Below are 23,661 nucleotides of genomic sequence, written 5' to 3'. Positions count from 1 at the left end.
AACCATAGCTAATTTCAAGGACTCCAGAAGGCTTCAGCTTAAGTAAATGAGATCTTAGATTTTACACTCTGACATCCCTTGCTTTTATTTTTCCCTCAGGTGCAAACTCACATCAGGACCTCTTTCTGTGCAATTAGCAAGGTAACTGCCTACCTAGCTGGCATTGCCCCTTTTCATTTTGGGGTCTGCAAGCATTTGCCACTTACACTCAGATCATGTTTTTGTGAGAGGCCACAGAGTGACTTTCTTTAAAGCTATCAAAGCCTTCCTCATTATCCTTTATGGGCTGTGCAGAAAACATCTCAACTATTAGGCATTTCACCGAGTGCAGTAGAATGCGGTTTCTGGCCCCCTCCAGTTCCTTGGGTAAAAGCTCTGTTCATAATCAGTTTCTGGTTTTGTAAATGACCCTCAAGAGGTTCCTTCCGGTCCCACTTCAGTTCCCTTTTTAGTGTCCCATTGATTTTCCAGACTTTAGGAACGTGTCCTTAACTGCTGCTTTTCCACTGGCTCTCTCTACTGAATGCTAAAGGAACACTTTGTTACTTCATACACTGAGACTGGAATATCTTGAAAACTAACACACCATTTATAACAGTACAGTTTACAATAGCATTTCCTGCAGAAAGAAGGTGCCTTTCTCAGAAAGAGAAGGACAATTTCTGCACCCCATTTATTTTCAAAACTACAAGCAACACCCTTGTTTCTTGTCAATAAAAAGGAAGATAGACTAGAGCAGCAATCACAATACATAAATGATATTATTTGTCCCCAGAGTACATACCAAATAGTAATTCACTCAAAGAGCTTGCATGAATTATAAATGGCAGGAAAGCACAGAGAGGGAATCTTGGTCCAGACCCACTCCACACTGCTGTTACCCGAACATTTTAAAGTCAGACTAGCCACACCATATAATGAGCTTGCAAAGGTATATGATTTACTTTTGATTCCCTTCCTGTCCTAATCTCATTTTAAATAATACAGGGACACTATAGAAGCTGTGAATCCAAAGATACATTGATTAAATTTTAATATCGAATAAGCTAATCGATATAGAATCTGAAAAACCTCTTGAGAGTGGCGGGATTTTCAAAAAGATGTCCCATTGGTCTGACCCACTGCTAAAATAATAACAAAAACAAAATCATCAAGAGAACAACAAGAGAAAACCTTGGATCTTTAACTATATGCAGAAGTGGAAGACAGAGAGATAAGCTTGCAGAAAACTTGGGCATTTATGTAGCATTTGGTAATGTAATGATGTGCACTGAAGGACTCTGCTTTGACCTGACACTCGGGGCAAAGCCATTATTGTTTCTGTTGCTGAGAAAAAAAAAGAGTATTCATGTTGTAATATAACATATTGTTATATTGTCCAGTTCTTTTCTAGCCTCTATAATAAAAAATCGTAGTCATTTTCCAAAGAAAAGTCGTAGAACAATCAGACCATAAGCTCTATAAATAAAAATATCCCAGAGAATTTCAGTCTTGTCTTAGAGTACAGTATTCATGTGTCCTATTTTCTTATTTTTTCCCTCAGCATTTTCCTTGAGGTTCCTTTGAACAAAATAATCAGGGGGAATTGGGAAGGTAAAAGGGAAGAAATCTTTTCCTCTTGCAGAAAAGAACAATTGTACAGGAGAATTTCTTACACGCACATGTGCACACACACACACACACACACACACTGAAAAGCAATAGTTCAGTTGAAACAGAATCGTTATCAGAAAGCCTGTGTTAGGAGAAAGAAAAAAAGATATAAAGCCAAAGACTCATCTGAATGATCCTAGTTAAGGGTCTTACCAAAGAGACAGCTTAAGTTATCTTTGAAAACTGGTGAGTTGCCCTGCTTGGCTGAGTTTGAATTGAATGTTCCCAAAGTAACATTTCACAAACAGGGATACCCTTCCATTTCACACTGCTCTTTCTCGAAATAGCAACACCATTTAGCAATATTTCATATCAAGACAATTACATTGCAGAATTATTATAGTCTTAGTGCTTCATTAAAATTAAAAAAAAAAGTTAAATCCCTGTTTTGTTGAACACAAGAAATGAATAGTAAATATTGATTTAGAATGAATGCAAACATTTCCCTAGGAGTGGATAATTACTGCCTTTCTATGCAAAACACTTATATTTGAAGAAGCACTTCACTTACTTTGCCATGCGGTATACATTCTTTAGTACATTGTAAATTATACGTTGTCCTGGACAGTGTCTGCTCTATAATTTCTTATGTCTCTACACCAGAGTCAGTATGTAATTTTAAACTACAAAGTTTCTGCCAACTAGGAGAATAGGCTTAACTCTTTCTCTTTGCTGGGTTCTCAAATCCTTACATGAGGAGATCTGGAAAGCCATAGAACAGATGATCTCAGATCTGGGGCAGTTTGGTCTCTGTTTTTAGACTAACAGAAATGCCACTAGTTAACTGGCCACAGACTTACAAAGTAGAGACTAAATGGAATATAGAATGTAGGTACCTAAGCCAGTTTACAGCCTATCTAGAAGACATTAATTAAATAATTAACATTAGAAATGTGGAATGAAGTGTTTCAAATACTTGTTGCAGAAAAGGTTTAATTAAATACGGGGCTGTGGTAGTTAAGAATGTCTTTTGTCAAAATCTTTGATCTTCATGGTTTTGTCCTGCTGCCAAGATATTTGCAACATAGCACTATTGAAATTATGTAAAGGATTATATTTTAACCATTTCAATATCATCTAGATAGATGGCAATTTGGTTCAAAGGTTGATGTTAGAATACTTTTAAATGGATTTCTTAATGTAGAAATACTAAGTAGTAAAAAAATTACAAACGATCGTGCACATCATATCATTTTTACCTATAAAATTACCCTTCTCTAAAGTAATAAAATACTCGCAAAATAACATATTAGAAAGATTAAAGTACTCACCATTCAATTCCCAGTTTTTATAAAATTGGTTTTTGTTTATTTGTTTGTTTGTTTCTTCCACATGTAAATGATACCATACAGTATTTGTCTTTGTCTTACTTATTTCACCTGCCATAATGCTCTCAGAATGATGGTTGCCAGGGGCTGTGGTGAGGGGAAAATGGGAAGATGTAGGCCAAAGGTTACAAACTCTCATTTATAAGAAGAATAAGTTCTGAGGATCTAAGGTACAGTATGGTGATCGGACTTAACAATATGATATCGTATACTTAAAAGTTGCTCAGAGTAGATCTTTAGTGTTCTCACTACACACACGCAAAGAGTTAACTGTGTGAGATGAAGATATGTTAATTATCTTGATCTTGGTAATCATCCCACTGTGTGTGTGTGTGTATATACATTACATATAATATATATTTTACTCATATGTATACTCATGCTATACATTTTATTTTATTTTTTTTTTTAATTTTTTTTTTCAACGTTTATTTTACTTTTGGGACAGAGAGAGACAGAGCATGAACGGGGGAGGGGCAGAGAGAGAGGGAGACACAGAATCGGAAACAGGCTCCAGGCTCCGAGCCATCAGCCCAGAGCCCGACGCGGGGCTTGAACTCACGGACCGCGACATCGTGACCTGGCTGAAGTCGGGCGCTTAACCGACTGCGCCAACCAGGCGCCCCTCATGCTGTACATTTTAAATACATACAGTTATGTTTGTCAATTATCCCTCAATAAAGTTAGAAAATATATAATTTTTTGAAAAAGAAACATTAAGGTATATAAGGAAATAAAGTCAAAGAAATGCAAAATTTGGAGTAAAGTTACTCTTTAGGAGATAAATGAGATGAAACCAAGTACTTGTTTATGTGTGTGGGTACAAAAGTACAGCTCACTTCTATAGAATCCTCACGTTCAAATCTGTGGGATTTAGTTATTTATTCTCTCTGGTTTCAAACTTCATATAACTTTCTACGTCTTGGACATATTAACGTTTACAATATAGGAAAGAGAAACTACGAGGGCAACAATAACATTTCAATAAGATTATACCATTCATAAATGTGTTTGGAAAAGGTCGATCAAACTTTTACCCGTTTCCATGTCATGCAGTATCTTGTGGCATCCATTGAGCTCCTATGTTTATACCCTCTTCCATTTTTGGCTTATTTTAGACCAACTTGCCTGGTCATAAGAACTGCCTGGGGAGTTCATTAAAGAACAATTCTCAAGACCTTATTTCAGAAAGTCTGACCCGATGAGTCTGGAACCGGGCCCAGGAAACTTTCTTTTTTTTTTTTTTTTTTTTTTTTTAATGCTCCAGATAATGTTTTATGATTAAGTTTACTAAGCATGATTCTAGGCCTTCAGCTAACTCATCCTCAATTTTATGTTTAATCAGTGTGAGCCTTATTTTCACTAGTTGTGCTTTAGGGGAGAAGGGGAACGTCTTCTCTCCAGCACGCCTGTTGCAGCATTAAAGGAAAGCACAGCTAGGATACAAAAGTAAAACTAATTAACAACAGATCTGTTCTTCAAAGAAGGTATTGACAGAGGTGTATGTCCAGAAAGAGGAAGATGAGTTATTCAAGTGCAGATTGAAAAGGAAGTAGACACAATAAATGGACACAGAACTCAGGGGGCTGGATGGAGAGAAAACAGCTAAGCCAACCAGGTCATAAGTGAGTCTGAGCTCTGCTCCTTGCAAATAAACTAATTCCTACAGTTCTCTGAGAATGGACTTAATCTGCATAAGATTAGGTGGATTTTGAGGATGTTAATTTTTTTAAAATGCAAATGACAATTTCATAATTCCATAGAGGGGTGCCTGGGTGGCTCAGTCGGTTAAGCGGTTAAGCGTCTGACTTCAGCTCAGGTCATGATCTCACAGCTTGTGGGTTCGAGCCCTGCATCAGGCTCTGTGCTGACAGCTCAGAGCCTGGAGCCTGCTTCAGATTCTGTGTCTCCCTCTGTCTGTGCTCTTCCCCTGCTCGCGTTCTGTCTGTCTCTTTCTCTCAAAAATAAATAAAAACATTAAAAAAGTAATAATAATAATTCCATAGAAATTATGAATAGAGACCGTATTGACGAATTTACTAGCACAGAAAAACTTTTAAATGCCAGATTTGATCAGAATCATGTAAATCAAGTCCAACCTTGACTGTGTCTCTGTAAGTTGTATCAAGAGGTATTTTGGAAGAGAGCGGGGTAGATGTCCTAGATGATGTCAATTCTAATGTAAATGGCATTAGTGAACATCAAAGGTATTTTTAACAGTAAATAGTCAAATTTTACAAGTTGTAAAGGTAACAAACAGGTATGTTACTGTGTTTGATTTTGTCCATTTTGTCCCTCCACATTCCTAACCACTCTAATCAGTGAATATTGTAGAATTTTTTCCCTTCCTTAGGGTGCTTGTTAATACATAGGCAGTAGAGGAGGTGTGGGCAACACATCAAGGTTCTTACTAAAGGGAAAAAGCAAAAAAACAAAAACCCCAGAACAGGGTCTAGAATCCAGCTCTTGACAGCCCTTGACTCCACGTGTTCACTGGCTTTAGGAACATTTCCAAAATGTGAAAAGGTAAAAAAGAATGTGCATCTTAGAATCAATAACATGTAGAGCGCCTCAAGTAAAACAAACAGATCGGCAGCCCCCTGAGGTTTTAAAGATGTTTATCAAAGAAACTCAAAGACTGATAAATAAAGGTCTGGGAATGGCCAATCCCCAAGTCAATCGCCAGGACGCTGATACCATGTCCGGGTGACCTGAGTTGCTTGAAACCACTTTGCCATAGCAGGAGAACCTTTGCCCTCTCAGATGAGGTCTTGAAAGACAATGGACAGGAAGCATATCTCAGAGTAGCCAGACTGGGGCCATGAAATGCTTTCTACCACCAGAACAAAGGGATCCTGCTCCTCCAGTCCAACGGAATACGGTATATGCCAAAAACTCTTGACCACTCCTTCTTGCCTTTACTGAATAGTAATCTTAGTGAATTTATCCACTCATTCCTTCTCCAATGTCCACGGAGTTGGTAATTGAAAATACCATTTAGCAATTGTCATTAGGTTATGAAATTGCCACATCTGTGTCAGATTCCAGGCAAATACACATCCCTCAAATATCCTGAACCTGCATTTTGGACGTACTAAAAAAGTAAGGTGTGGGTTTGTAACTCTTCTGAAAGGGGTGAATATGTTTATAGTATAGAGGAGGGTTGCATTATTTTAGGCAAGGACATTACAAAATTGTTCAGATATGAAAAAGAGCATATGTAGAGAAAAATGGCCCACAATTGGTAACTGGTAAGTGTATATCTACTAGACATATTTGGAGGAACAATCTAGCCTTCATTATGAGAAGGCCACATCATTTTGATATGGATCCTCTAGGAATTCTAGCTGTCAGATCACCTACACTGGAGAGCATATTTGCCAGCATGTGTAGACAGCCTCCTAAAATGAATCCATTGCAGAGGAAAGTAAATCCTGGAGAGGAAAGGGAGATAGTAAAAAGGAAGGGGAAAGAGGGCAGAGGGGAAGAGGAGATAACAGGAACCCATGGATCAGAATTCCTAGAAACATGAGAAAATGAAGAAAAAGTGTGAGTTGGTTTCCTGTCATGGTCAATTGAAAGAGGCCTCATTAATACAGAATAAATTGGCTTTTGATTCAAGTTTTATAACAGCTTTGCAAAGGTGGGGTCAAATAAGAAAACTCTCATTGACTCCCTGTAGTTAAGTCAGTGAGAGTAGAAAGAGGAAGCAGATTTTGTATTTTCACTTCCACAGAGAAATGGATCTAAATTTACCAGGATGTACAACCAGGAACTATCCTGTTAATGAGGTCAATACCAAACAGCCATAATAACTAGCAATTATTGAATTCTTATTATGGTCCAATCATTACACAACATTAATGATATATCTGTATTAACCTTCCCATCCCCTCAACAACCAAATGAAACAGTTTTACTTGCTCCATTGTACAGACGAGAAAACAGACCTAGAGAAGAGAGACAATTTGCCCAAGGTCACACAGCTAGCTGGGACTGGAACCTGGGCTCCTTGCCCTTACCCATCTATTCCCTTAACCACCATGCCCAACTTGGGACAAGTATACCAAATGGAATACTTCCCAAATACCAATGAAAGTCTTGTATTTATCTTTATCTCCTGTCCAAGTCCAGAATGAGAGAAAAAAGTGTTTTCCCTCTGCCAACAATACCACTAACATTGCTACATTGACATTATTCAGCAAATAACTTTCACTCAGTAATCATGGTGAGAACTTTCTGCCTAAACATTACAGACTGTTTTCCAGTAAGCACAAATCCAACTAAAAATAGACCCCCCAAATTCAAAAGTAGTAAAAGAGGTGGCATTTAATTGCTATTAATTCTACTTCATGATTTACTTCAAGACCTGACTGACTGTTGGACACTAGAACAGAATGTAATTTGCTTGGCTATTACTCAGCATTGATGTTCAAACTCACCCTACTTCCGTGCTTGTGGCAGGACACCATTTCAGAAAGCTGAGTGTTCAAAGGAATGTTACTTCTGCAAACAGCGTTCTTAACGTCAGAGGATAAAGCATCACAGTTATGGGGAAAGTTGTGCATCTATCAGGAAAATATTCATCGGCCTACCCAGTTGGTCATTCCCTTTCCCTTTGGCTATCTGGATATATTTTAGTCTGTATTAAAACATCCATGAGATCTCCAATCTTAATTATAAACCTTGAGGAAAAAAAGTCCAGTGCCAGTTACTTTCAGGTATAATATTAGAACCTCCTTCTAACTTCTTTGCCTCAAGATTTGCATAACTGTGAGGGCAAAGAAATCAAATCATAAAAATGCCAGATACTACAGATTCGAAATGAAAAGTAAACCAGCCCCATGCCAGTTTCTTCCTACAAGTTCCAGCGGAGACCAAAATCAACGTGACTGAGAGAAGATGTAGTGTAGAGAGAAAATCTCCCAGGATAATCAAGGGATAGATTTCCAAGTCTATTTCCCCCCACAGAACTGTTTTGTTTTCTCACATCAATGAGCTAGAATAAAATGTGGATCCCATGATCAAGCTGGCAGAAGCCATGCTCCCTACCTGGATGCTCGCAAATTGTAAATCACAACTTTACAAGGATTTAACTTTTCCCTTTCCAAAATAATCAAATGTTGTGGTGAGGGGGCCACTAATCATGACAAAAAATATACTGCAAATTCTTTCTTTTGGTGCCAAGTCCAATAAGTTCCCTGAGTGAAATTAAATGCACGATCTTATTCCAAACCACAGCTTCCCTTGGGGATGTTCAAATCTCAAGTGGGGGCTGAAAGGCCAGTTGTATCAAAGCCCAGGGTTACACCCATTTTTTTCAAGTTTTGTTGTTTTTTTTTTTCCTTTTTTAACTACTGCCTGTAGTGTAAATGGCTCAGGCCCCTGCGCTTTCCAGCCCTTACAGTCAGATCAGCGCTTCATACTTTCCATACTCTGCCACAAAAAAAAGTGGGCCGGTCACTGACTTCTCTTAGTTTCTCACAGTTCTTGTTTATTTTAAGAGATTCTCTGTTGAACCCCAGGGACAGGGGGGAAAAAGAGGAGGGGGGGCGAGGGGAGACAGAAATCTGTTATGTTGTAAACAATCACTGGCTACATCTCTTAGATCTGCAGTATCACAGGAATTAGAGATGGAAAAGACCCATTAGCTCATCCTGTACACCCTATGCCAACACAGCACTATTCCCTACTGCAGATTATCTCTTCTGAGAGCTTTTAATATGTTTAAAGGGCAGCCAATGATAACATAGTTCCATTTTATTTCTTTTACTGCTTTGTTCTGTCCAGTCTACAACATGCCATCTCTAAGAATGGCTCCAGGGTGACTTCTCAAAGGACGTTTGACTGCCCATGAAGAATTAAAACAATATTTGTGCTATCCAACAACTATGTTCCATAAGTTCAGCATGGAAGCATCCATAAAAACAAATTTAAAAGAGCCAACATTTAGTCCCAGGGATGGAAATGTTACATGAAAAGCAATTTTGCCATAGACATAGTCTATATAGCTAGTACATTATACCCCAAATACACTGTGTGAGTATGCATATATGTTCACATAAAGTGCACACAAATACTCCTCAGTACCCTGGAGTGTTTCTGTTTCCGAAAGTTTGTGCCAAATGCTGCATAATCCACGAAAATGTGATCCAAAATATTTAAGGTTATGTTTCTCACAATTTTCTTCTTATCTCTCTTAAGTCACACATTTTAAATGTCAACTTGTATGGAGAAATATTTAATTTCAAGGATACTCCTCCATCAGGAAAGTCTTTAACTCTTTCCTAAGGAGTTTTGTTTTTTCTTCTTTGTTCTTACCTTAAGATAATACAGAGTTGTGGCTTCCTTTTTACATGTCAAGCCCTGGTATCCTTACATATTAGACTACCAGTCCTATACATCAGGGAAAGAAACATGAAGTGAAGGAAACCTAGAATGATGAGCGAATGGCTACCATCCCAATCTATTGTCTTTGAAGGCTAATTGGAGATAAATCAATGTTAGTGTTTGTAAGCATACCATCTTATGCTAGTGATGAGAATCCATCCTAATAGAATATGTATTTTTATTATGTTACATTCTAAGGTATATAGTTTTTTTGGTATAATGCAGAATACATTTTAATTTTTAATACATTCAGTAAGTTTTACCATCTTTGATACACAGAGTAGGAAAATATAATTTCTTGGTAGTCTACTAAAAGGCAGGATAGTTTAGTAATCAGGAGTCTGGAGCATGAATTCTTTACAAGTTTTGTGATTGTGGGCACTACCAGTGACTTTCCTATGTGAATTTGGCCAAGCTATTCATCATATTTAATCAGTTCTGAGATGTCATGGACTCTAACACTGAGGACTATTTTATGTACTATCAAGAAATTAAAAGTGATGCTAATTAAATGATGACAGTATGCATAGAATTTTTTAATGCAGTAGCATTATATATGTCAGAGGAATACTGATGCCATTTTGTTTCTTTAAGAGGGTTATACCATCGCCTCTTTTTCCCAAACCACTTGAAATCAGTCTGTAAGTTTTGATTTTATGATTTTTGATCTGAACACAAGGCATAAAACAGCAAGTTTTGAGACTATAAGCAGGAAAACACTTTATAAAGCAATTACAGGAAGGTGGGTAAAATCAGTAAAAGGGTTTAAGAGGCATAAATCTCCAGTTATAAAATAAATAAGTCATGGGTATATAATGTACAGCATAGGGAACACAATCAACAATATTGTAATAATTTTGTGTGGTGACAGATGGTAATTGGACTTATTGTGGTGATCATTTTGTAATGTATAAAAATATCAAATCACTATAATATACACCTGAAACTAATATGCTGTTATATATCAATCATACTTCAATAAAAAAATAAAAATAAGAAGCAATTAAACTAAACATATGTAGTTGCAACAATCCACATATAACTCAAATGAAGTAAAACAATATAATTATCTATGACCAAGCACATTCATAAACAAACAATAAAAACTATGCCATGACAACAAGCAAACCAATTTTTTTAAACATCAGAACATTCAGCAAATTAACAGGGGGAGTTATGAGAAGAAAATAACTGAGCAATTTTTGAAATCATGCAAACCAATTTTTTTTTTTTTAATTCAGTGGTTGCTACTAACCAGTTGAGTGGTCTCAGGAAATTTAATCTCCCTGGCCTCAATGTGTTAAATTATTTAATTATACAACCTATTGAAGTGTGAGACTTAAATGAAATAAAATATATAAGGGTCTTCCCCTGAAGCTTGATACATAGCAAACACTAGTAAATACTAAATACATTTTAGTTTAGTTTTTTTTTTTTTTTTTTTTTTTTTCCATTAAAGTGCCAAGGATCAGTGGAGGTCATTTATAGCAAACATGATTATTATGAAGGTGGGAGCAGCAAGTGTGGTGATAGAAACAATAAAATAAAAGGAGCAGAGATTAAGGACAAACCTAATAATTTCTACAAAGGCCTTTATTAAAAGGCAAAGGTCTGTTTATAAAATCAGTGATTGATGGTTTATACAGTACTCCAAGAAAAAGAGCCTCACTTATTCCCAAACAAATGTATATGATAGAGAAATTCAATGTACTTTTTGTAGTTTTAAGAATAGAATTAAATTGGAGAACTTTGGAAGAAGAAAGTTTGGGCTCCATAAGATTCTTCTCCATTCTTATTTTGGAGGGCTTTGAGGTTGTTCTTCCCTTGACAAAAGCTCTTCTGATGGCTGGTTCCTAAGAATACTCCCACCCTTCAGAGTCCTCCCTGACCCCCTGGCTAATGGGGCTCATTAAGCCTTTTGCAGAACCCTGCTCATTTTCTTCATAGCTCTAATAAGAATCAGTTATTGTGTTGTTCACTTATTTGTTTAGCTGGTGACTTAAAGAGTGGCATGGTGCTAGGGTGAAGAGCATGGGCTCTAAAACCATCACACCTGGCTTAAATCCTTGCTCCGCCACTTATTAGCTGCTTCTCTTTGGCAAGTTACTCACACTCTCTTCCTTACCTATCTATGAATGGGGAAAATAACACTTCCTACTTCACAGACTTGTTATGAGGAATAAATGAGTTTATATGTATAAGGTACATGGTAACAAACCTGTAGTATGGTCCCAATAAATAGTAGGTGCTGTTGTTTTGTATTATCTTCCTTTGTGTTCCAAAGCATATCTTAATGCCTGGCACATAATTGGCACTCAATAAATGTGTATTAAGAAATGAAAGAATGAATATTCTTTTTTTTTTTTTTTTAATTTTTTTTTTCAACGTTTATTTATTTTTTTTGGGACAGAGAGAGACAGAGCATGAACGGGGGAGGGGCAGAGAGAGAGGGAGACACAGAATCGGAAACAGGTTCCAGGCTCTGAGCCATCAGCCCAGAGCCCGACGCGGGGCTCGAACTCACGGACCGCGAGATCGTGACCTGGCTGAAGTCGGACGCTTAATCGACTGCGCCACCCAGGCGCCCCAAAAGAATGAATATTCTGAAGAATGTTCCTTATGAGGAGATTTCCAACAATGGAAATCATTGCTCTTTGACAATCTAAGTCTGTCAGCCGACAGAATTGCTGAAATAATTCTTAGAAAGGTTTTAGACGTCATTCTACAATTATGTCGGAGATGTAACTAATTAATTACTAAGGTCTCTTCCAACTGGAAGATTCTGATATTGATCTAAGATAGTGCTCTTATCCCTTCCTCTGTTTGGGTGCTAGTTTTCTTAAAGGTAAAGTTTTTTGACTAGATACTCTCTAGTGTCCATCCTATTCGAACATTCTATGTAAGCGAGTTGAATCTGTTATTACATTTTTCCTTCAAAAATTCCCATAGGAGAGGAGTTTTTCATTTGGCAACTCAAATAACTTGGTTCAATTAGCACCTGGGACAATTTTTCTACCCCAGGAGCAGAGAGCCCTGGCAACTTGTGACTGTGCTGTAGTCACTGCCATTTGGTGACAGAAACATGAACAATCCATTCTCCATGCTTACTCTTTCCATTACTGGATTCTCCTTTACTTCCCACCTACCGAAGCAATATAGCCTCGTCTTATACGAGCAGCTCGAAAGCAGAGGAATTTCACCCACACAGCTCTGCAGAAATCAGAGCCAGAAAACTCCAGTTAGGTCCCTCAAGCCACATCCCTTCCAGAACAAGAACATCCTCTTCAACTGACATTTCAGATCTTCTTCTGGCTCCAAAATAGGGCTGTGCTTCAGTGGTTCCTGTATGTGGTTTGAATAATAGTTTATAAGCATTCTGGGATCCTTCAAAAATAAAGGTTCCATATAAAGTGATATCGCTGTTTTGTTTGTTATAAAGGTTTGTGAGTGTGTGTGTGTGTGTGTGCGCACGCGTACGCATAGGTGTGTTTGCTTTATCTTCCTAGGAATAGTCACAAGCTTTCTCAAAGAAGAGAGTGTACCAGCAAGTCTTTGACCTGCTTTTTTGTCAAACTTCTGATGGTCAACCATTCAGAACCTGGCTGACTAATGCCCCAATTGCCTGGCTGTCAATGTACAACAGAAAAGTTAGTTTTGTAAGTAGTTCAAATATTATTTAAAGTATTACATGTTAATTATTGCTAATATATTTGCTCACATTTTTCTCATCTTAAAGTGTGTATTTATTTATTGTCAATGTGAACTCTGCTTAATTTTAATTACATAACAATACTTTATTGCCTTTGGATATGAAGGCTTGTAACTGTTAATTTGCTGAACATTCAACATTTAAAAACTCTGCTTGTTTCACTGTGCTGAACATACAAATTCAACTTAACATTACTCCAGGTGACAAGAAAGTCAACTGATTCACACAAATGTCAACTACCATTGGGGATGCCGCCCAAATTCTTGGCTGCCATCCAGCTTCTCTTCTCTCTCAGGGATAATTTCATTACTTTTTTGTTAGGGAAGAAACATGAGGATGGGAAACGAAGTCCAAGATGACATGGTAAGTGCTACCTTGCATGCTCCTTAGGGCTTTTTTCTCTTGAAGAACTTCAGGCAAATAGCCTAGAAAAAATATTTCTTTCTACCACACGCACAAACAAAATAAGCAACATTGCACCCACTTTACAGAGATGAAAGCCTGATTGTGGAGAAATAGGGTCACTGGTCATTGTAACTTAAATCATAGTCACAGAGACGGGAAAGGGCCAAAATCTGTCTCCTAAGTCCCAACCCATAATCATAGCCAAAAGACCACATTTTCTTGGAAATCACCAGAAATAGAAACTACAAAGCACTCTCCAAAATGTAAAGTGCTACTAAAAGGTATGAGAGTGATAAAGTTCTGAACTGGGAGAGTTTAGGCCCTCCGTCTGAAACTATATTAAAAAGAAGAATTATTGCAAGGAGTAATGCAATATATTCTTAAGAAATCGCTATTATTTTGGGTGATACAATAAGTTACATATTTATCAGGGACGTTTCATAAACTAAAGATAATTTCCTGATTTTAAAAAGCTGCTATTCACATCACAAGGCTCTGGATAACAGCCGTCTACTCTGACATGTAACTAATAATGCAGAGAAACCCAATTGTGACCCATAGTTGGGAATGAACCTCAACTTCTAAAACATTCCAATTAAACAAGAGTTCAGAGAAAGAAACAGACAGATATAGACTACTTGGAAATTGCTAATTTCAAGCTCTGAACAAAGTAGAACAAGTCTTCAAAAGAACAAACAGAAAAAAGGGGAGCTCAAGGGATAAATAGCTATTGAAGAGAACATTGGGAACACAATTTTTGGATCAGTTTAGAAGAACAGACACTGGGTATAAACTAGCAGAAAGGTTATGTTGAATAAGGGGCCAAGTGAACAACTAAAGGAAAATAATAGGTTCAGCAGTTTTAAAACTATAACAGTAAATAAATAAACTAGTGTGAAAGGATATCAAGATTTCCCTAAAAGGAAGCATTCCTCATAGGAATACAGTCATCGAAAGTAACATTAAGACACCAGCATTGATACTATCTTCACCAAAATATGAATTATTTTTATCTGTCTCTCCGTTTAACACATCTTCCCATTTTTTTTTTTTTCCAACGTTTATTTATTTTTGGGACAGAGAGAGACAGAGCATGAACGGGCGAGGGGCAGAGAGAGAGGGAGACACAGAATCGGAAACAGGCTCCAGGCTCTGAGCCATCAGCCCAGAGCCCGACGCGGGGCTCGAACTCACGGACCGCGAGATCGTGACCTGGCTGAAGTCGGACGCTTAACCGACTGCGCCACCCAGGCGCCCCTCACATCTTCCCATTTAAACTCAGACAATGCCTCAAGGTGGGAAAGTATTAATCCAGAATGTTTGCAATTTAGGGACCATCGAGGTGCTAATAGAGTCAGTGAGTCTCATTTCAAGTTCACTTTGAGTAAGGAGGACCACAGAAAGGCTGCTCAGCTCACGGCATTGAGAATTCAAAAGCCTCATATTGGCTTAGCAGGAAGTCTGTAATCAATTATTGCTGCCTATCATGGCCACGGGAGTGGGGGGAATCCAAACCCACCTGCCATTTGTTTGATTTTCTGATAGTCCAACCCTCTGAACTTACCGTTGAGGAGTCTGAGACATAGGGAACTTGCATTTAAGAAAAAAGAGCTGAAGTAATTGGCCTAAGGGTATATAGATAGTGGGTTTGTTATTCTTTACTGAATGCAGGTACACTGAGGTCTAGTTCCTTACCCCTCCTTTCTTCTACTGCATTACAAATGCTGATTATTTGGCATTCTACAGGAGGTATAAATCATGCATAGTTATACTTCTGTAATAATATAGTCTTAGTTTATGCTACTATAAAAATCTTAATGCTTAAATATATTCTTAAATTTTTTCAAGCTACTAATATCTATCTTTCTGAAAAAAAAATTCTTACTAAAACTTAATTTCTCTCTCTAGGACATTTAATCCAATAAGTGTACTGATTTTCCTAGGTCTTGTTCCTTATTTTTTTTCTCTTTCCTTCTCTCTGTATAGGGAGTTTATAAATCTAACTGACTTAATCCCATTCAGTGTGATACTAAAACTAGTAATGAAGTGTAGAGGAACCATTAATATACCAACTTCCTCTAAAATGCACAGCAAGGTGCCCTTGAGTAATCTCAAATTACTAGCCATATTCCCTTGAAGCTTACAGCAAGAAGTATGGAATATCCATTGGCCCAGCACTTACCTTCTATAACCATACCCAATATAGAATTACTTTTCAGAAATCCAAATGAAATGTTATGGGTAACCAAATCGTTATTATAATTATAATAATTGGATATCTCATATCCATACCAACATAAAATAACCCAGTACTAACCCAGTTGTTCATCACTTAAATTTCCCCACATCATTTGTTTTTTTTTTTTTCACTTTGTGTATAGGTTATATTTATTACAAAACTTACTTGAGTGCACTTGCAAAGACAAGAAAAGCAAATTTCTCTACAAAAGGCTCCCGGTGAGAAAACACACAGACACTGTGAAGATGGGTTGTAACCGAAGTGCCTTATGTGCACTTAGATTTTTTTCAGCATATTTTTCTGTCTATCTTTAGTTGAGTGGTCACTGGGAAGTTAATGGTACGTCTCTGGTATGTGAGCCTTTCTCTGAAAAATCCTTTAACCCAGGCTACCCTTTATAAACTATAGCAGGGGATAGGAAAGTTATAGAGCGTATTTTATGACTGTTATTGCTTTGTCTTTCAGCTGCCCATTGAAGAGATATTTTGGCATGAGTTTACCTATCATGGCAGCGTGGGCCCATTGGGACCCATGGGAGGTTGTGATGAGGGGCTCCATTAACCAGTTTCATTATCTCAGGAGACCCAAAGGAATGACACACTCACCAACAGTAAGGCTGGTAAAGCTAGAATGTCAAATTACTTTGCTTTGGGGTCAAATCTTATCAATTTCATATGAAAACCCTTTCTACCTTATGCTGATCAGGGTCTCTGATTTGCAACTGTGTATGTGTTTGATTAATAAAATGTGAAATAAAAATGAATGGATTATTCTGTTTGAACATTAAAATAGTTCAAAACACAGAAAAGACTAATTTATATTAAGGGCTTAAGAATCAACCTAATGTTTTTCATAATGATGATGACGACAACGCACTAGCTAAAACTTTTATAGCATTTACTAAGGCATTATTCTAATGTCTAATGTCTAATGTCTCAGGCATTGTTCTAAGCATTATACATACACTTATTCATTCAATCATCACGACAACCATTACAGGAAAGAACAAGTATTAGCCCACAGTGGAGCTATAAAGTAAGAAGTGAGAAAACAGGGACCATCAAATGACATTCCTGCGGTCATATGGACGGTAAGTGCTGAAGTAAGCATTTGAACCCAGGCAGTGTGGCCTTAGAAACCATGCTCTCAGCTTCTACAGGGAAGTGCTCTGCTTGGAGCCTTACTGGTTTGCTTGTTTGTTTGTTTGTTTGTTTGTTTGTTGTGAGAGAGAGAAAGAGTGAGTGAGAGAGAGAGCACACCTATGGCGAGGGACAGAGAGAGAGGGGGAGAGAGAACCCCAAGCGGGCTCTGCACTGACACCCAACACAGGGCTTGAACTCATGAAGTGTGAGATCATCACCTGAGAAGACATCAAGAGTCCTATGCTCACCTGCTCAACTGACTGAGCCACTCAGGCATGGGGTCTGAGTATTAACTACACCAAAGATAACACAGCATGGTGACTTCCTTACATGTAAAATTAGGGATATTGACAATAGTTTTCTCAAGAGTTATTGATAAGATTTAATAAGTTTTTATTTGTAAGATTATACACCAATACTTGGCACAGGGTGAGTTCTGTGAGGTGTTTGCCAATATTAATAGTAATACTCTTTTAAACTACAAAGCTTTTTTTCTTCACTTGAGTGCAAATCAACCTTCTTACCTGTGTTCAGTATGGGTAACAAATTAACTTTTAAATGACTTTGCTTTTCTCTAGCTACCGATATGCAAGGAAATTCAATTGACTGCCTAAAAACAAACCGTTAACTCACTGTATTGATAAAAGTTCAGGTGAAACACTCCCTTTGCAAGCAGGGACGGGGAGGGGAAGGGGAGAGGAGGCTATACATTGAGCAGAGGTGCCTGTCACCAGGGGCCTCGATGCTGCTAGGGACTCTTGTTGAGTATTTTTTTCCCCTACCTCATCACAATCACTCCTGTGAGACTGGTAAGTTACCACTAAATCTGTGTGCATAGAAACAAATTCTTAAACTATAACATCCACCACATGATCTATACATTCTTTGGGCTAGCCTATCATTGCATAATATTATGCGGTTCTAATAAAACTCCACCCTTTGAAGCTTTGCTGCGGAGGAGAATAATTCCACAGCAGCTTTGAAGTATGCTCCCTCAAATAAAGGAAGAGAAAAAGCCATTGTTTATTTCACTACTATTTAAGAGTTAATGAGAGATTTGCACCTGTACAGCTGTTGTGGACTGAAACTAGCTCACAGAGTGAATGTGTTTTCTGCTTGAGACAGTTGTAAATGCCTTGAGTAAAAACACTGAGGACTGCTAATGGATAGGTTTATTTTAAAGCATGCCATCTGCTATCAATCATAGAGAAGTATAGGAAGCAAGTTTGGCTGGGCTCCCTCCTTGCGAGCCTGATAAAGACAGGGCTCCAGGACTCAGGAACATTGAGTCCTCAAGAGAATAAAACATCAAACCTACTCAGCAGCTCCACTAACAATAATAAAAATGCCTCTGCCTAAAGGTGACATTCTGAATTTACGATTATTTGTGTCTATAAAGTGTATTCTTTGGCTCCTGACTCATTCTGACTGTCTCACTCTGAGAACAATACATTAAGCCTGCCTGGAGTAAATGGAAATCCTATCCTTTTATTAAACCAGCAGCCAGTACCTGAGACGATCTAATGCCCTGTACGATCGCAGAAGATTTTCAGCTCTGTTCTGTTGCTTTTTTTCAAAATTTTCAGTAAGAAAATTACAAGTGAAATCTATGTCAATGTACAGAAATACATAAATAATGTAGGCAATTTGTGTTTCCTAAAAGACAAAATAAAATGAGATAAAATAAAAGAGTGAATTGGAAATCATTGTACTATTCTTATATCATGTGCCTACGACAATGCCATTGGCAAATTACATATTAGAGATACGTGTTAGTAACATTTAGAACCGGTTGCTTAGAGTTATTATGTTTTGTATGCCGTATGGACCAAGTATGTTTTCCAGAGGACAAAACATTATTTTCTCGGAAATCTTCCAGCTGTGGAATTGTAACCAATATTGCTTTCAAAAATGGATCCCAAAGTATTCCTTGAAAAATGTCGAGCCTGGCTTATTAAAAGTGCTGCCTGCCGAAATCCTCAGTGGATAAAATGAGTTGTAGTGGCATTGGAACCTTCCATAGCTTATAATGTTAGATTCTGCCTCAGATCTGCAGCTTAACTTAATTCTACTGTTAGCCTGGAAAACAGAGTTGTGGGTATTTAGGGAAAACCCACCTGGCCAGCAAACTCATGAGCCTAATTAAAGTTAATAGAGAAATTAAAAGAGGAAAACATTGGCTCAGCAGTGGTAAGAAGAAATGTATAAGGCAACAGAAATTCAGGGCAGCGACTTACATTTTTGTATTCTGCATTTGGTAGAAGCATTTCTTCCTAAAGACATGAAAGAGGAAGTGATATTATTTGACTTAGTATGTTTTATGGGCGATCTCTTACAGTTCAATAAATAATTTTCATGCTGAAGGAAATTAATGTTTTAGGTTAAATAGTAAAAAGGTGGAAATACTGATTCAATCAATGAGTACACTTGCAGATCCGCTGTGTGCCCAGCGTTCTACTAGGTTCAGTAATATGAGGAATTTTAGTAAGTTAACACTAGTTTATTAGCACTAATATTAGTAAAAATATTCTCATTATATGTGATATTAGTAAAATGCTTTATCCTCACCCTTTGTGGAGAAAAATGTCTAGCTTTGGACTGGATTGAATTCCAGAGCAATACTATAGTGCCAATCTTAACGAAATTCTTAGACACAAAGCATACTATAAGAGTTCAGAAAAGGGAGAAAAGCAAAGTTTGCAGTAGGCCGAAAAAATGGGTTAGGAAGCCTTGTATCATTTCCTTAAAAATAGAAAGAAGACATAACGTGAATAAAAAAGAGCCTATAATTTATACTTACAAGGACATAAAAGATAATTACCTACTGAAATTTCAGCATACTTTCTAATGCAATAAGGGGTTAGATGTTGAGTCGAGTAACAACATACACCTAGGGCAGAAGGAAGCACCGACAATGCTTTAGTCCTTTGATAGCAGTAAAAAAAAAAATTCAAATATCCATACTGATGAAGCTGGAAATGTCTGCATAAAGCAGGTGAGGTCAGAGTCAGCACAGCCAGTAAAGGGCACCTGCCTCATCTACACAGACAGGTGCCTCTACCCAGCACACACCAATCCTAGGGTTACCAGATCCTGCAATGTAGCAAAGGAAGCTAGATACCTGGCTTTTAAGTAATACTTCCCTCGCGGCCAAACTAAACACCTTACCCCTGGGAGACAGTTCCAGCAGTCCTGCTCGGGGCCCTTCAACAGTCCATGACATAGAGACTCCTGAATGGTTAATTTCAAGAATCCTGAACTTGAGTCTAACTGCTACTAAAAGCTCCTGTATTACATTTGATGTCCTTCTACCCAGTGGACTCACCTAACTTTTCATGAGGCCAGCCCTCATGAATTATTATAGAGGAGCCAGTCTGTTTCTGAATGTGCTGAAGGTTAGTGGGTTTCTTACACCAAATTTCGAATCCCTGACAAATAATAGAGGGGAACACCAATGAAACCAGCACTGTGGTCGAGCCTGTGCTACCACACTTAGACTTTAGTGGCCATATCAGGAAGAGAAATACCTGAAGATCAGTGCACCAATTTGTTTCTTTAAACCCGAATCATTTAATCTCTTTTCTTGCTAAAGCAGTGGTCAATGAATACGGTAAAAGAATTAAAACGACATTCATAAAGTGATTTCTAAAAGATTTTAATGTTTCAATAAAAAGAATGGAGGAAGAACTCATTAACTTAAATATCCCTACTAAGAAATTATAAATACTCACTGAATTATAAGAAAGTTAGGGGCGACTGGGTGGCTCAGTCAGTTGAGCATCTGACTTCGGCTCAGGTCATGATCTCGCGGTCCGTGAGTTCGAGCCCCGTGCCGGGCTCTGTGCTGACAGCTCAGAGCCTGGAGCCTGCTTTGGATTCTGTGTCTCCCTCTCTCTCTGCCCCTCCCCTGCTCATGCTCTGTCTGTCTCTCTCTGTCAAAAATAAATAAACATTAAAAAAATTTTTAAAAAGAAAGTTATAATACCAGGTAGGTATTATGTGATGTTTCACAGTTAATATTTGCAACATAATATTTGCAACATACACGGTGATAAAGGGAAGAGTTTAAACCAAAAAGAAAAGCCACTCTTGAGTGTCTGGAAATCTTATTTTACTATACTATTTAAAGAAAGACCTATGTGAATTATTTAAATGGTAATGCCAGTTCTAACTACATATAATTCTATGGTATCAGGAAAATGTTTCCAAAAACATTGTGCATTTATTAATTTGGTCAACAGCTAGTTATTGACGCTTACAAGGTTCTGTATTTGGTGCAGGAAAAAAAATACCTAACTAAAGGATCTTTGTGTTACTGGATTGGAAATCATTTCTTTTAGTTTATTTCCCTTGCATTTTTGACTAGTCTCAAGTTCAAAGTCATCTATGTTAAAAGTGAGATGCATAAATAGCAACAGATTCAAAGACAGAAGCTCTTGCTGCATACCAACACTTGTCAGACATTGTCTACACAGCATGCTAGGCTATTATTAATATTGTGACAACCTTTTCCAATTTAGAATGTCAAACCACCCACAATATGGAGAAACAGGTGACCATTTGGGAGGTAAATATTGCAACCAAATAATCCAACCACAAGCAAAATCAATGACCTACATGTAAGCAAAGAAAGAACATTAACAATAAAATGCCATCCGTTGCCTATTGGAACAAGCTACGGGCTAAGGCTTGTTCTAGCTCTATCATAAAGTTACTATAACCTTGATAAAAGAGATATCACCTCTCTGTGTTTCTTGTTTCTCCCCTAGGAAAACAGAGAGAGAAACTAGGTGATCTCTTAGCCGTCTGCCCTATCTAAAATCTCTCATTTGTTTCAAGCTATTTCTATGTCTGAGATGGTTACACTAATGAAAAACTTTTTTAAACTTTGATACGGATGTTTTCATAAATTATATTACTTACAGATTAGGTAAGCATTTTTGCATCTAACAAAGAGCATTTTCCTCCTCACAAAAGCAGTTTTACCTATATCTACCTAATTATCTACCTATCCATCCATGTGTCCATCCACCCTATCTGGAATGCCAAGCTACAGAGAAAATCACTGCTACAATTTTGGTGTGTTCCCTATGGATCATTTACTTGTGCAGTTACGCATGTATGTATTTATACAAAGCTGTCATTAAACAGTGTCAGTTTCTTATTCTTCTTTTTCCTCCCGTCTACATTATGCCAAAAACCCTACCCCCTATCTTCGCAGACTTTTTAAAAACACGACTGCAAAATCTTCCATTAGATGGACATATCACAGCTGATGAACCACTTCCCAAATGTTGGACATTTGTTTTCACTTTTTATTTTGCAGTGAAAAAGCCTTGCTAATAAATCTTAGTGTACGCTCATGAACACTTCCTTAAGATCAATTCCTAAGTACAGACAGACGATTTTTAAAGCTTTTAACTTGTAATGCTACACTGTTACTCAGAAAGTTTGTGTCAATTCACTCTGCCACCAGTGCAGAAGTTTGTCTACTTTTGATTAACACAGTGGTGCGTATTGCATCAATATGATAGGTGGCCCATGACAAGGGACTTTACGCTGCTTCCTGGGGAGCAACAGAGGAAGGAGTGCCATCTTCATCTCTAATTTTTTCAATCACCATCTTTGAGTATTCTTGAAAGCTTAAAACTGGGCTCTGTGCCTACCCTTTACACACACACACACACACACACACGCATGAACACACAGCTCCCATGGTCATACATGTAAGATGAACCTTCTGATGACAGCAAACAGACGCCCGCTGACATACACAATCAGGGGAAGGGAGGACTTTTCTGAGACCCCTTGGTTATAAGCCAGCTGTCAAGGGGCCATGGAGAGGGAGAGTGAGTCTTTGGGGGGATCCTGCCTAGTTGAGAAAACACTTTTTAAGATGATAGGAGTGTTATATGGTGTAGATGGAAAAGATCTTCCCCTTTATCTACTAGAGAAAGAAAATTGTTGCCAGGAAATGAAGTATTTTCAAAACCAACAGCAACAACCAAAAAGAAAAATTTGTGAGTTTTGCCAGCTTGCACAAGGAACTCGGCCACCAGTCAAAAGGTTCCATATCCAACTCAGAACTGGATTCACTTTAACAAAAATTTCCCTCTTCAGCCACCTAAGTGTCTGTTGAATTAGGCAAGAAGCCAAGCTGGGGTAGAAATAGTCACTCACATGAAATGTCCGTTTCCATTTGGATCTCTGTGGCCCTTTCCCATGTCATGGTGAAAAAATGCTTCCCTCTGCTTGGATGCTTTCAGGATGCCTTGGTTTGAGGAGGAAGTCAGATCTGCTGTTCAGAAGGCATCCACAGAAGTGGAAGCCACAGCTCTGCACGCTCAGACCAGGCTGTCCACGTTTAAAAGAGAAAGAGGGAAGGGAAGGGAAAGGAAAGGAAAGGAAAGGAAAGGAAAGGAAAGGAAAGGAAAGGAAAGGAAAGGAAAGGAAAGGAAAGGAAAGGAAAGGAAAGGAAAGGAAAGGAAGAAAGAAGAAAGAAGGAAGAAAAAAGAAAAGAAAAAAAAAAGAAAGAAAGAAAATTTTTCCTCGCCCACTCCTACCCATGGTTTTGATGTTGAAAGAAACCTGTTGTGGTTTAAATGACTCGGTCAGTTCTTTTGGGATTTTCCAAAGTTTCCTATAAAAAGAAATCTGTGGGAAATGAATGATTGCATAATCACTAACATATGCCAATTTCTCAAAACCTGTTATCTTTTTGGTGTTTTGAATTGTATTGTCCCAGCTAGTGAATTACTGTCTTCTAATAGTTTTAAGCAGTGATGCAGACTGGAT

The 23,661-nt window shown here is 37.8% G+C and overlaps 2 long non-coding RNA genes across 2 annotated transcripts in view; both read right to left on the bottom strand.

The window, feature by feature from the left end:
• Window positions 1-20,821, bottom strand: part of LOC147578456 (uncharacterized) — a 37,666-nt gene extending 16,845 nt beyond the window's left edge. Inside the window, exons 1-3 of the long non-coding RNA XR_015254280.1 lie at window positions 20,598-20,821; window positions 19,688-19,756; window positions 19,104-19,139 (exon numbers count right to left, since the gene is read on the bottom strand). This is a non-coding gene — a long non-coding RNA (uncharacterized LOC147578456). The remainder of the gene's footprint in view (window positions 1-19,103; window positions 19,140-19,687; window positions 19,757-20,597) is intronic.
• Window positions 1-23,661, bottom strand: part of LOC147578455 (uncharacterized) — a 128,034-nt gene that overhangs the window by 38,461 nt on the left and 65,912 nt on the right. The gene's annotated exons all lie outside the window — the stretch shown is intronic.

This window comes from Puma concolor, chromosome C1, assembly GCF_028749965.1.
Source record: "Puma concolor isolate L17-30 chromosome C1, mPumCon1.1.hap2, whole genome shotgun sequence".
Classification (NCBI taxonomy): Eukaryota; Metazoa; Chordata; class Mammalia; order Carnivora; family Felidae; genus Puma; species Puma concolor.
Note: the sequence above shows the minus strand (reverse complement) of the source record. Positions and strands in the feature narration are given on the sequence as shown.